We start from the raw sequence: 13,991 nt of genomic DNA, 5'->3' as shown, positions 1-13,991 counted from the left end.
AGCTGAGTACAGGGGCAGAATCCCTTTCCTGGACCTGCTGGCCACGCTGTTCCTGATCCAGGCCAGGATGCCATTGGCCTTCTTGGCCACCTGGGCACACTGCTGGCTCCTGTTCAGCTTCCTGGCAATCCAGAGTGCAAGGCATAATCTCAAAAACCCAACAATTTGAGCAACCCCAAGTTTGGTGTTTGTCAGTTTCTCTGCTGCTGCCTGCCTCCTGGTCTGTCCATACCCAAAACTTTCCCCAAAGTGCCTGAACGTGGCTGCTGAGCTCAGTGTCAGTCAGTCAGCAGTCAGATACCAAAAAGCTGATAATGAGAAGGACAAAATCCATACATGTAAAGGTATTTTTTTCCCAGTCCCATGCTTTACCAAGTATTACAGACATTTGGATATGGATGCCTCATTTGAAAACCAGGCATTTCCTCTGGTCACATCCCTGCTTTCTAAAGCTCTGAGATCATTGTATGAGACCCACAGAAATCCTCAGTGGGGTTTCAATCATCTGTATTTTACTTATTCTTGGACATTGTCTGCTTAAGCTGGAGCTGTGCTGGCTTTTCATTAGTACAAATCTTCTGGAAGGTTATTGCTGATGGTATCCATGGCTGTAGTCTGGAGAAATGAATTATTTAAGGTCACTAATGTTGACTTGATGATCAATAATACTTGTAATAATACAATAGGAGAGAAGCCTCAGTTAAGAGAGACCTCATGCATGGAAGAAAGTTTCTGGAGGAGGAAGAGCTTTTTGGGTACTTTTTTACTTCTATTTCCCAGTGACTTTTATAGAATTTTGCCCAAATCTTAGTTTTATCATGAGGCTTACAATAGCTGGTGTTTTCTTTATAAAAATTTTGAAATTATGTGAGATTTTATTTTTTTTTCCTTAATTCAAGACTGGTGAGAAGGCATGAAAGCTTAAAAGACTGATAGCTGTGAACCCTGGCAGAAGCTGAGCCCAAATAAGAAGTATCTGAATGTCTTAAGGAAAAATTGCATTACTCTAAGTGTTATTCCTTGAGTCACAACCTTTAAATGGTGGAGAACTTACTTTATTCCTGTATCTCACTCTGTAAAAATCTTTTATCAAGTTGGGGTACTTTTAATGGGTTTTTAATTATTTTTTTTTATTGTTGTGGGATTTTTTTTTTTAATTCTTTATTTTATTTAGTTTGTTTTCTTTTTTGCATTCAGCCTATGGAAAAGGTTGTTATAAGGTATTATCTCTTACATTTGTGTTTGAACAGCTTCCCTTCCCACCTCTCCTGGGTGGGAATCACATCCCACTGGAGTGAAGGCTTCCAGTGCCCAAGTTTCCCAGTGTCAGGGTTTAACACTGGCCCGGCAATTAAACCGAATAACAGACGCTCTCTATTAATGTCTCTCTCCTCCTTGATAAAGAAAGGAGAGAGAATAAGGGAGAGAGACTTATGGGTTGGAAACTAAACTACACAGCTTTGATGGAGCAGTAATGATAAATAGGAAAAATTACTAAATATATACAAATATACAGGAAAATGGATCCCACATTCCTCCCTCCTTTCCCCCAATAACTCTCACATCACCACCGAGGCTGCAGGGCAGCCCTGGGAAAGTCCAGGCTGGACTCCTGGAGTCGGCAGCAGTCAGGAACTGGAGGCAGGAACAGACAGATATGGGCTGGCACGGATCAGGACCACAGGCAGACAAACGGACGGGATCCTTCCAGGATGCCTGGTGAAGGAGGGGAAGAAGGGAAATCAGGAAATCCAAAAGTCTGGAAATCTGGAAATCTGGCTCGGCCCTCGTGATGCCTCAAATTTATACTGAGTGTGACGTATATGGGATGGAATTCTCTGTTTGGTCAATTCTGGCATCTATCTTGTCTGTTCCTCCCCAAAAGAGGGCTCAGGTGGGATCTCTTTATCCTCCTGGACAGTAAAATGTTTTCCTCAGAGCTGAGCAGTGTCCTTGGCTCTGCACACCAGGCTCTAGCAGTAACTATAAACATCAAGTGTTATCAGTCCTAGAAGCACACACTGTCTGAGAAACTTGCTGTTAATTTCAGCAAGTGCAGCTACTTATAAGAGACTTAGCTAAAAGCAAAAGTACAAGACAGAAAATCACCTTTATCCTGGCCCAAACCAGGACACCCAGATCAAAAGATGTGAGAAAGTAGAAGGGGAACAGAGAAAACAATAAGTGGAGGCATCATCCTTGGAAGTTTTTAAGGCCAGGTTGGACAAAGCTCTGGTGCCCTGGTGGGAGATGTCCATGCCCGTGGCAGGGGGTTGGAACTGGGTGATCTTAAAGGTCCCTTCCAACCCTGAAAATTCTAGGATTCTAAGTGTGTAGTGCACTAATTTCATTTCCAAGCCAAGTAAACTACTCAAGAAGGAAGGAATGAAGCTGTTACAGTTATGCCAAACCCAAAGATTCAAAACTGCTGTGCCATAAATTTTTCAGCTTCTAAAAAAAAGAAAAAAAAAAAAAAGGAATTGTTTTATTAGCCTGCACATTCTTTAGCCATGAGCATTAATGCTTCTAACATCTCTTCAGACCCAGCCAAGTTTATTTAGTTTTTTTTTTTCATAGAGCACCAAAGCTAGGATGTTATCAGTTCAAGAGTCAAGACAGGAATGAATACTCTGTTACATTAACACAAACCAGAACAAAATCTGAGGAGCTGTAACAATACCTCCTCATTCAGTGAGAACCCATGGTCTCCTCTGTTGCACTTGAGGAAATGCAGTTTTAGCCACTGCTGGTGAACTGACCTTTGATGTAGTTTTTCAGGATTAATCACAGAAGAGCTTTGCATCCACCCAAACAAAAGTCAGCCATGAATACTACTGACTTCTTGTGTCTTCAGGAAAAATTTTTCTGTAAACTAAAGCAAAGTTGTAATATCTCTTTCTCCCTTCTTTGTGTCTTTCTACTGCTCACTTTTCCCCTCAGTATCCTTATCCCAGCTTCGCATCTCCTCAGCACTGCTCCATCCCATTCTCTGCATCCCTTTTTCTTCCCTCTCTGCCCTCTTGATTTGATCCTCTTTCTGTCATAAATCACTTAGTGCAAATCCTGATTCCTGCTGAGTTCTGGCAGGCCTGGTACAGTAGGCTGCCTCCCATGGGGGCAAATTATTATTAATATTTATTATTATTATTATTATTTATTTGGTCAGCAGTAGCTCACATCTATGCTGTGGCTCACAGCTCTCTACTCTGTAGCCATAAGCATAAGGCAAGGGTCTAGAACTTATTCTGGGGGCAAGGATGGATGGGAAATCTTATTTTTAGGAAAATTATACTAAACAACTGAACATGGAATGGCATCTTCATGGTGGAATATTGAGCATTGGTTTATAATTATATTAGAATGAGTTTTGTCCTTTGGAATGAAATGCAATGACTTCAGAGGAGGCATCCAGTGGATTAGTTTCAGAAATAAAGTGAAGATTGAGTGTGCAAGTACAAGAAATTAATGGATAAACAGCTTTCCTAAGCTCCCCAAATCCTTTGTCAAAACTCCAACCAGTGTATGAGGAGCCAGATTCTAAGGGTTGTTTGTTTGTTTGTTTACAAAGTCTAAGGAAGAATTGTGGTTTTAAAAACAAACAAATGAAAACAAAACAAAAAAAAACCCACACAAAAAAAAACCCAAAACCAAACCAAACCAAAAGCCAACCAACTAAACAGAAAACCTCCTAAGCAACCTCTCAGAATCTGACTCTTAACACTTTTTTCTCATTAATTAAATCATACTGTCAGGAGGTGTGTTTGCCTTACAAAGGGAAAAATAAATGATTTTCCTTAACACTTGTTTCACAAGGTCCCCTTCATCTTTGCCTTTCCCAACACACTTCAGTCCCTTTCCTTGTGTCAGCTTCCCGTGGGGTGGTACTTCCCACTCCAGCAGTGTTCTGAATCAACAGCCAGACTTCAGTGATGAATCTGACATTCATTAATGCTAATTATTCATGTTCTCTGTGTTGTATACTTTGCATGTGTATGGAAACCAGATCTCTGCAGCTATTTTGTTTGATTAGCTGAGGGTGCTACCTACAGATTTCCTAAAATACATTGCTTTGTATGCAAATCATCCTCTCTGCTGCAAGCATGGAAGACATTGTGAAGCCATTTTGTAGTGTCCAAAAATCAGTGTCCAGAAGAGTCACTCAGACTGGGGCTGGTTCCAGGGGCTACTGCATGAAGTGCTAGATTTAACATAGATTCTCATTCCCAGGTCCATGGTAAACATAGAATCACAGAATTGGCTGGGTTGGAAGGGACCTCAGAGATCATCAAGTCCAACCCTTGATCCACTCCCGCTGCAGTTCCCAGCCCATGGCACTCAGTGCCACATCCAGGCTCTTTTGAAAGATCTCCAGACACGGAGAATCCACTACTTCCCTGGGCAGCCCATTCCAATGCCTGATCACCCTCTCCATAAAGAAATTCTTTCTAATCTCCAACCTAAACCTCCCCTGGCACAACTTGAGACCCTGCCCTCTTGTCTTGCTGAGAGTTGCCTGGGAAAAGAGCCCAACCCCCCCCTGGCTCCAACCTCCTTTCAGGGAGTTGTAGAGAGTGATGAGGTCTCCCCTGAGCCTCCTCTTCTCCAGCCTCAACACCCCCAGCTCCCTCAGCCCTTCCTCACAGGACTTGTGCTGGATCCCTTCACAGCCTCCTTGCCCTAAACATGGCATGAGATGTGTGTTTTTCTGAGGGTTGCATTTTTAGATAAGATTTAAAACCATGACTTTTTTTTTTTTTCCTAAATTTTTATCACTGATAGTTGCTCTGATTTCAAATGAGATTCATTGTAGTTTATCTGCCTTCTGTCTTTCACCTGATTTTTCATGACCTTATACAAGCTGTATTTATTTACAGCTAGACATGGCAGGCACAGCTTCTGTTTTGCTATTCCATTTACTGTTCAGTCAAGTTTACAACTTTGTAAATTTGTCTCTTCCAAGGTGGACCTTACAAAGGAAACAGGTTATAAGATCCAATACCTGACTTCACTCCTCCTGCTATGTTTGTAACTGAAGAATATTGATGTCTGATCCAAAGGAGGGCAGTGTTATCTTTTTTTAAAAGGGAAGAATCTCCTTTTGTTTGTTTGAAAAAGAAGTAATTGAGACTTCTCAATCTTTTTCATTTTTTTTTTAATTGAAGTTTCTGTGGCAGTTGTTGTTTGAGTCAACAGAGAGCATAGTTAGCATCCAATAACCAGCAGCTCATGGACAAATTTTACATTTTACTCACTTATTGCCCTGATTGTACAGAATTTAAACTATAGATGAGGCAATGGGTATTCTCATATGCTCACAGAGAAACTCCCAAAAGTGAATTAAGCTACCACATCCTGCAAGTTGTGGAACACATCAACCATCAGACTGGTTTGGGAAGTTCAAGAGTAGCTCAGTTTTCATAAGTATTGTTAAATTTTTTTTTCTACAGAACATAATTCTGAATAGAACAGAACTAAACAAATCTATAAAATCTTCTGGGTTTGGAAGGGATGTTTGCTTCATTCCAGGAGTGCCAGAGTAATAAAATTCAGCAGTAAGTTCTTACACAGACCAAATAAGCCAAACTTCAGCATTTCTAGTTCTGCTTTTTGTTGTTGTTCACTCCTAATTTTAGCACTTTGGTGATGTGAATCTACTACCTACAGCACACATCCCTAATTTAAATTATTTTTGTGTGATGAGGCTCAAGCAAGCAATCCAGTTGTCATCTGTGCACACAGATTTGAAGAGTTGGGCCTTGAAGTAGGTGAATAAAGAATAGAAATTCATGTCTTTCTGTGGCTAAGAAATAAGCATAGCAACTAAGGAGGAGTTACTCTGATGATGGCAGGACACAAGAAGCTGAGTTTCTGTATAAGGCCATGGTCATCTCCTTGCTGGAGTGTACTGGTGTCACTGGGTGTACTGGTGTCACTGGGTCAAATGAAAAGCATGGATTTAAGAGGTGAGTTAGTGGGGTTACACACACATTGGATTTCTCCCTCTCTCTGTCTCAGTGTGTCCATGGAAGGAAAGCACCAGTTCATGGTCTCTACACCCATATTTCTCATAGGATTGTTACAATTGTACCTCACTGCCTCCTCATGCTGAAGCCTGGCAGCAGAACTGGGAATTTATTGAGACTTTCCCAAGTCTTAGTCAATACCAACTCCGTTATGAAACACATCCTTGGAAGAAATACTGCTTATGAGGAGAGATCAGAGGAATGTCAGGGTTTTAGCTTAGAAAAGCCACATGCTTCTGGGGATTTGGACTATGTAGGTAGTAAGGATGAAGAAGAGTTATATGGAGTGGTGTGCTAAAAGTAAAAGGATGAAATTTAAAGGGGAAAATAATTATCCACATCAGAACAGCTGTAGTCAGGAAGCTGAACATGAGCCAGCAGTGTGCCCAGGTGGCCAAGAAGGACAATGGCATCCTGGCCTGGATCAGGAACAGCGTGGCCAGCAGGTCCAGGGAAGGGATTCTGCCCCTGTGCTCAGCTCTGGTGAGGCCACAGCTTGAGTCCTGTGTCCAGTTCTGGGCCCCTCAGCTCAGGAAGGAGATTGAGGTGCTGGAGCAGGTCCAGAGAAGAGCAAGGAGGCTGTGAAGGGATCCAGCACAAGTGCTGTGAGGAAGGGCTGAGGGAGCTGGGGGTGTTGAGGCTGGAGAAGAGGAGGCTCAGGGGAGACCTCATCACTCTCTCCAACTCCCTGAAAGGAGGTTGGAGCCAGGGGGGGTTGGGCTCTTTTCCCAGGCAACTCTCAGCAAGACAAGAGGGCAGGGTCTCAAGTTGTGCCAGGGGAGGTTTAGGTTGGAGATTAGAAAGAATTTCTTTCTGGAGAGGGTGATCAGGCATTGGAATGGGCTGCCCAGGGAAGTAGTGGATTCTCCGTGTCTGGAGATATTTCAAAAGAGCCTGGATGTGGCACTCAGTGCCATGGGCTGGGAACTGCAGGGGGAGTGGATCAAGGGTTGGACTTGATGATCTCTGAGGTCCCTTCCAACCCAGTTGATTCTATGATTCTATGATTCTATTGCAAACTGGCTTGATCACCAGAACCTCCTGAGAGTAAGGCTGGATGAAATGATAGGAAAAGGGCTTCTAGGGAGAGCTGGACTGAACTGAGTAACTGGGTGTATGAAATTCATTCACCTGGAACAGAGAATAAAGAGAAGCTCTAGATGGACAGGTGAGATGCTTACCTCAAATACTTCAACTCATGAGACACAAGGGAGAAAAAAAAAAGATTTGTAATGCTGAGTTTCCCTGTACCATAGCTGAATTCAGAGTAAAACTTTACTCAGGATTACATCTAGAATGCAGTGATGTGTGGGGTCTGGCCTACAGCCATGCCAACAGGACTGGCAAAATGTTTTTTAGTTTTTTAACTATTTTTTGTTTCTGACATAATACATTTTTAAATAACATTTTGCCAGAAATGCTACCTAGAAATACTCTGTCATCCTTTAGAAATGAGACAGTGTGCCAGCAGAATTTATGTAAACTCCTTACAACTATGGCTTGAATTTACCAGCAGCTCCTCAGGCTCTGCCCTGCACAATTTTCTCAAAGAAAGTGTGAAGCCCTTGAGTTTTGTTGTTATTTATGTTGTGTACCTGACCCTTAGCTGGGGGTTTTGCTGTGTTTGTTTAGTTCCACTTTCTATTCTACTCAGAAATACATTCTGTAGAAAAAAAAAAAATTAAAAATTAACAAATACAGAACAAAAAGATGACTGCTCCAAAGAGGCTGCGATTAAGAACTAAAAAGAGAAGGAAACAGTGGGATGATGCTGGCAAAATGCCAGGCAGTATTTTCAGCGTGCTGACAGTCTGACTGTTGTCACAGCTTTTCTTTGGGGCATCAGGAGAAAAAGAGGGTTCTGAAGGGAATTGTGGAGGAAGATAATAGGGCAAAACTGCCAAGATGTTGTGCCTCTCTTTAGCCATCTCCTGATCTCCAGGGGATGCAGGGCAGAAAGCTGAGGAATGCAGTGCCTGGGCATGCAAGCTGGCATCACAGTGGGATCAGAATGGAGCAGCCCAGGCACAAAAAACTGGGGGAGGAAAAGAACTGGGAAGCCTAAGGAATCAAAAGGAGTGAATTGAGTTTGTGGTGGAGAAGCAGCTGCTGTTTGAAAAGTACAAGAAGAGAGATGGCTTGGTTAAAAGAATGAGCTTAGAGAACTCATCTTTGCAGTAGCCTTTTGGATGAAATAAGACAGAAAACCTTGTGTCTATATAAAGAGAAGGATGTTGTGGTAATCAACATGAGAATCAGTTTCATCTGTGGGGATGGGTAAGAAAATTCAAGGCTTGAGTATGTTGTACAGAAAAATGTGCAAGATACAGAGGTAGTCTGCTTGTGCTGGACAAATTACCCTGTAAGTACAGGTCACCTGTCTCAACAGGCATTTATTAAGCAGTTCTACAACTCTTCATTTGGGAGGAAATGGGAGAAAGGGTGAAAGGAGTAAACAGTAAACTGTAACAAGATTTTATTAAAGCACTGCTTTCATATGACAGCACACAGCAGCCAGAGCCAGTCTGCATCTATCATATCTCTTACAAGGCTGGTTTTTATTTTAACTGGTTTTGTGCTTCTTAAATCATCAGCCTTGGCACTGTAACCTTGCATCAGTGCTGTGTGCCCACCCTTACCTCTGTTTGTATGAGCTAAACAGAAACAGAAGGGCCTGCAGGACCCCATAAACACAGCACTGCTGGCAGAGCAGCTGACTGGGCTTAAATTATTAACCAAGCCCTGTTTACTGATTTATGGGTTTTCAGCAGTCTTCTGTTGTGTTGACAGTAACTACTTACCAGTCAGGTTTGGCTTAATTCTCCTTCCTCACTTGATAAAAATATTTGGGTGTTAAGGTGTTATTTCCTGAAAGGTGCCACCAGCTGGAGTAACCACTCCATTCTATTCTCTTGGGTCATGTTCAAGTAAACCTTTGTTAGAATGCAGAGAGAATCTGGCAAACAAGTGTCCACAGACTTTGCTCCTCTCTGGAAGTCCTAAGGGTGGTAATGAGAACTTTTCTTCTGATGCTCAATCCCTGGAGTAAAGCTTAATTTATTTATAAATTCATTTGTACTGTTAAAAAGATAGATAATTCTGTCTCAGTATTATACTTCACAGATAAAAAAAATTAAATCCTAGCTGAGGTGTGTTCTGTTACAGATTTTTTTCCTGTGTTTTCCAAACAATCTTTTCTGTGGAATTAAATGCTAGGTCATATGAAGGCTGGCACGGAGCTCAGAGAACTTTGTTGGAATACTTCCTGTGAAATGTTGTTGAGATTTAACGTGGGAGAAGGATGCTGGGTGCTCCAAACAAGATGGTGTTTTGGTAGCTATGCCTTTTGCTTGGTTGGGTGCTGAGAACAAGTCCTTAACTCACAGAAGCTGCAGGTGCATAAAGTGAGGCTTTAGAAATACAAGAGAACAATACTGAGAGTTGGGAACCTTTTGGGTGGAGTGACTTAGCTGCTTAAAAAAAACCAAAAAACCAAAACAAAAACCAAAAAACAAACAAAAAACCCAAAACAAACAAACAAACAAACCAAAAAAAAAGCCCCCACAAAACCAAGGCAGCATACTTGTTACATGGGGAAGCAAGACTTAGGCTTCCAAACAAATCCATGGCTCCTTCTGTCCCTGAAGAGCACGAAGTGGAATGACTTAGCTGCTTAAAAAAAAACAAAAAACCAAAACAAACAAACAAACAAAACCCCAAAACAAACAAACAAAAAACCAAAACAAACAAACCAAAAAACCAAAAAAAAAAAAAGCCCCCACAAAACCAAGGCAGCATAGTTGTTACATGGGGAAGCAAGACTTAGGCTTCCAAACAAATCCATGGCTCCTTCTCTCCATGAAGAGCACCCAGTGATGTCAAGAGAGGAATACACAGAGAGCTGCATGGATATGAAGGAGTTAAGGGTGGAAAATTGTGCTGGGAGTGATTTCTCTCTGGGGTCAGTCATTCAGCTCAGTTTTTCACCTATGATGTTTTCCTAGGAGTGAGATACCCAACTTGTTTGGCACCCTGACATCACACTGGGCATCCTACAATCCTTTTTTCCAGGGCACAGTTTGACAACAGGACCTGAAACTGCAAGTCCTGTGTCTTTTTATAGGACATTTTCAATTTTCCCAGGACGTGTCCATTTTTCTGGCTGCTATCGTTTCTAGCATTTGTTGCTAGACCAAATTAGGAATTAATTAGGAATTAAAGAGTACAGGTTTTGAAAACTACCTCTAATAAGTGCCCATGACTACTTGATGAAATTTAAAGACATTTTCTCCTTGTTTTACTGCCTCTATGTGGAGTCCTGCATAAACACACTGCTCTCCAAATGCAGGTGGATAATTTTCAAAAGAGATAGATGGGAGTCACTGGGGCTGGTGAAGTGGAATAAATTAAATTGTTTTTAAAAAATAGAATTGAGGGACAAAAATAAAATTAGGGACAAAGAGCCGTTTGCATCATGTTCATTTTTCTGTTGTTCAGGGAAAGTTCTAAAGCCTGTGATTTCATGTGAGAAAAAAAGTAGCCCTGGAAAGCCTACACTGCAGAACACTGCTTGGGTTTCAGAATTCTTAGGTGCTGGATTCCTGCTTAAAGGTTTATGACTTTGTAGTGAAATGAGGCAACCAGGTGCCACTAATTGCCAGGGAGTGAGCATGAGCTTGTGTCAAGCCCACCTGTGCCTAATTAGGGTGAGGCTTGAGTGGCCTTTATTGGCCCCCTGGTCCTGCTCATGCGCAGTGGGGGCCCACCCTAATCAGGCACAGGTGGGCTTGACACAAGCTCATGCTCACTCCCTGGCAATTAGTGGCACCTGGTTGCCTCATTTCACTACATGACTTTTTCTCTGTGTAGGATGCAAAGTTATAGGTGCTATACAAAGTTCTAGGTGACATGATACCTCTTTTCTGCTAACACTATTTGGTTAAGGTTTCCCATTCCAAGGAGACAGACAAAGTCTTCTGCAACCAGTAGACAATTCTGCTTTTTGTTACAATTTTCCTTTTCAATTTTCTTTTACAATTTGCCTTTCTTATTTTACAATTTGCTTTTGTTATTTTCTTTGCCTGCCTGTGACTTTCACACGAGCAACACGCCTGTAAAAAGCTTATTTTTAGATGTCACTTTAAATATTATTTTCCAAGACTTTATTTTTCTTAGAAAACAGATGTCTGTAATTATCTTCTTTGACCTTCGAGACTTATCAAAGTCAAATAGGTAATCATCCAATCAGACGGGCTATCATTATCAGAAGAAAAGTAATTATAATCTGAATATGTTTGAACATGATTATTACAAGCCTTAAACAGTTGCACTTCTGATTGGGGCAGAACTAAAGACATTATCACTTCATAATTCACATGATGTAACTTCACTTATCCTTGGAATTCTGGAATATGAAGAGCTAAATTTACTGAACAGTCTGGTTCTTTGAACCTGAAAAAAAAATATGTAATACCCTCTTAAAAAAACCAGAAGGATTCTCAGATTCTTTATGCTTCAATTAAGGAAATCTCTATTTAGAAACCTGAGAACTAAAACACAGCATTAGAGAAATCCCTAAAAGGGTTTAGGAGTGCAGCATGCTTTGTGTATGGAAATGCACTTGGATTAAATATTTTACCATTCTCAATTCAATTTATCAAAGCACTGGGAGTCTGCTTGGCTCTGAGCAGGAGCAGTTCTGTGACTCCTGGGATCAGCTCCCACACCTCCATCAGGGAATGTCTTCTCATCCCAGGTGGAAAAGGGGTTATGGTGTCCTTTGAAAGGCCCAGAGCTTGAGCTGAGATCCATGTCTGGACAGCCACCTCCTCCAGAGGGGATTGGAACTTCCTTGGAACTTCATCATCAACTGGAACCTGCTGAGTCAGGAGCCACACACACATCAGGGATGAATTAGAAACACCTCCTGATGTGCTAAAAGGAAATTAGAATAGGAGAAGGGAAAAAGGAAAGGAAAGGAAAGGAAAGGAAAGGAAAGGAAAGGAAAGGAAAGGAAAGGAAAGGAAAGGAAAGGAAAGGAAAGGAAAGGAAAGGAAAGGAAAGGAAAGGAAAGGAAAGGAAAGGAAAGGAAAGGAAAGGAAAGGAAAGGAAAGGAAAGGAAAGGAAAGGAAAGCTCTAGAGTGACTTGGACAAGATAAAAGTAAATTTGGGTTTTTCTTATGAAAATATTCAGATAAAAAGTTGATAAATCATTTCTTAAGTCTGAGTTCCTTGGGTTTTTTGGTTGGTTGGTTTGTGGGTTTTTTGTTTGTTTGTTTTTTTTCTTGCTGGGTTGGAACTGCCATTTGGGACCCAGCTGGGGAGATATCCCAGCCAGTCACAGATAAAATGACTGGGCATGCAAACCAATGTATCACCATGTTGTACTTGAAGTGGCCTTATGAAGCAACATATTGCAACTTCTCCCAGGGTAAAGAGGCAAAATGTGATTAATCAACTCGTTTCCTCTGCCTTAGTTTTCTGCATTTGCAGTAATCTTGAATTTGTTTTACTAATGCCATCACTTAACATCTGCAACCTGGTGTAAGCCTGGAGAGTGAGATTTCCTCAGGATTTATCCCAGGATTACTAAAAGATTCAATCAGTGGTGTATGGCTGATCCTTCTCATTTCTTTCCTGTCTGTACAGGAGTTTATAAGCAGTCTTATAAAAAAAAATCCTTGGGTGAAAAGGAGGATTTCGCAGATCTTTCACTCTTCACATGTAACTGAAACCCAGGTTAACATTTATAGAATGAAGACTTTGCTGTGGACTGGGCATTCTCCAGCCACAGAACTCCTTGATCAATAGAGAAGTCAAAACCAGATGGTACATCTACCCTCCAAAACATAGTTACTTATTTATTTATGTATTTATTTATCCTCATAGAGACTCTTGAGCTAAAAGAAAAACATCTACTTTGCAGTTTTATTACCCTTCAACAATTAAAGCAATGCTGTGTATATGAAGACATCATTTTACCTGTTGATTATTTCACTTTTGTCTTATTCAGAGCTTTTTCACATTTCTTTCAAGACCATGAATGTTTAGATTAAGGAAGAAAACTTTTAGTTTATGATTGAGTGGATGGAAATCAATAAGATCAATAGCTGTTCCTACCTTTCAGGCATTTTAAATTTCTTTCTTGTGCAATTTCTTCCTTTCCTTCTCACTTTTTATTTATTAAATTAAATCACAGAAGTTTTTTGCAAAGACTCACCTTGCCAACTCACTGCAGCCTGTGGGTTTTGTTACTGTTCTGCCTCACTACATGCACATAAATTAATTTACCTGAACTGAGCTTCATTTTATTAGAGGACTCAGCCTTCCCCTTCTCCTTCCCCTTCCATGACACGATGTGTTACAGGTCCTTACCAAGGTTTTTTTTCACAAAAAGATACTTTAATCTGGTCTGAAAGATTCTGCTGTTTCTGTTTTCTTCTCTAATTCTTCTTTCCCCCAGCGTTCCCTATGGCCACACGTTTCCTTTCTGAAGAGGGAGTCCCTCTGGGCATATAAGAAAAGTAACTTGCGGATGACACTAAGCTGGGGGGGAGTGTGGATCAGCTGGAAGGCAGGAGGGCTCTGCAGAGGGACCTGGACAGACTGGAGAGTTGGGCTGATCCCAACGGGATGAGGTTCAACACGGCCAAGTGCCGGGTCCTGCACTTTGGCCACAACAACCCCATGGGGAGCTCCAGGCTGGGCACAGAGTGGCAGAAAGGGACCTGGGAGTCTGGATTGCCAGAAAGCTGAACAGGAGCCAGCAGTGTGCCCAGGTGGCCAAGAAGGCCAATGGCATCCTGGCCTGGATCAGGACCAGTGTGGCCAGCAGGTCCAGGGAAGGGATTCTGCCCCTGTGCTCAGCCCTGGTGAGGCCACAGCTTGAGTCCTGTGTCCAGTTCTGGGCCCCTCAGCCCCTCAGGAAGGAGATTGAGGTGCTGGAGCAGGTCCAGAGAAGAGCAAGGA

This window comes from Calypte anna, chromosome 4B (assembly GCF_003957555.1).
Source record: "Calypte anna isolate BGI_N300 chromosome 4B, bCalAnn1_v1.p, whole genome shotgun sequence".
NCBI classification, from domain to species: domain Eukaryota; kingdom Metazoa; phylum Chordata; class Aves; order Apodiformes; family Trochilidae; genus Calypte; species Calypte anna.
This window is presented reverse-complemented; position numbering follows the sequence as displayed.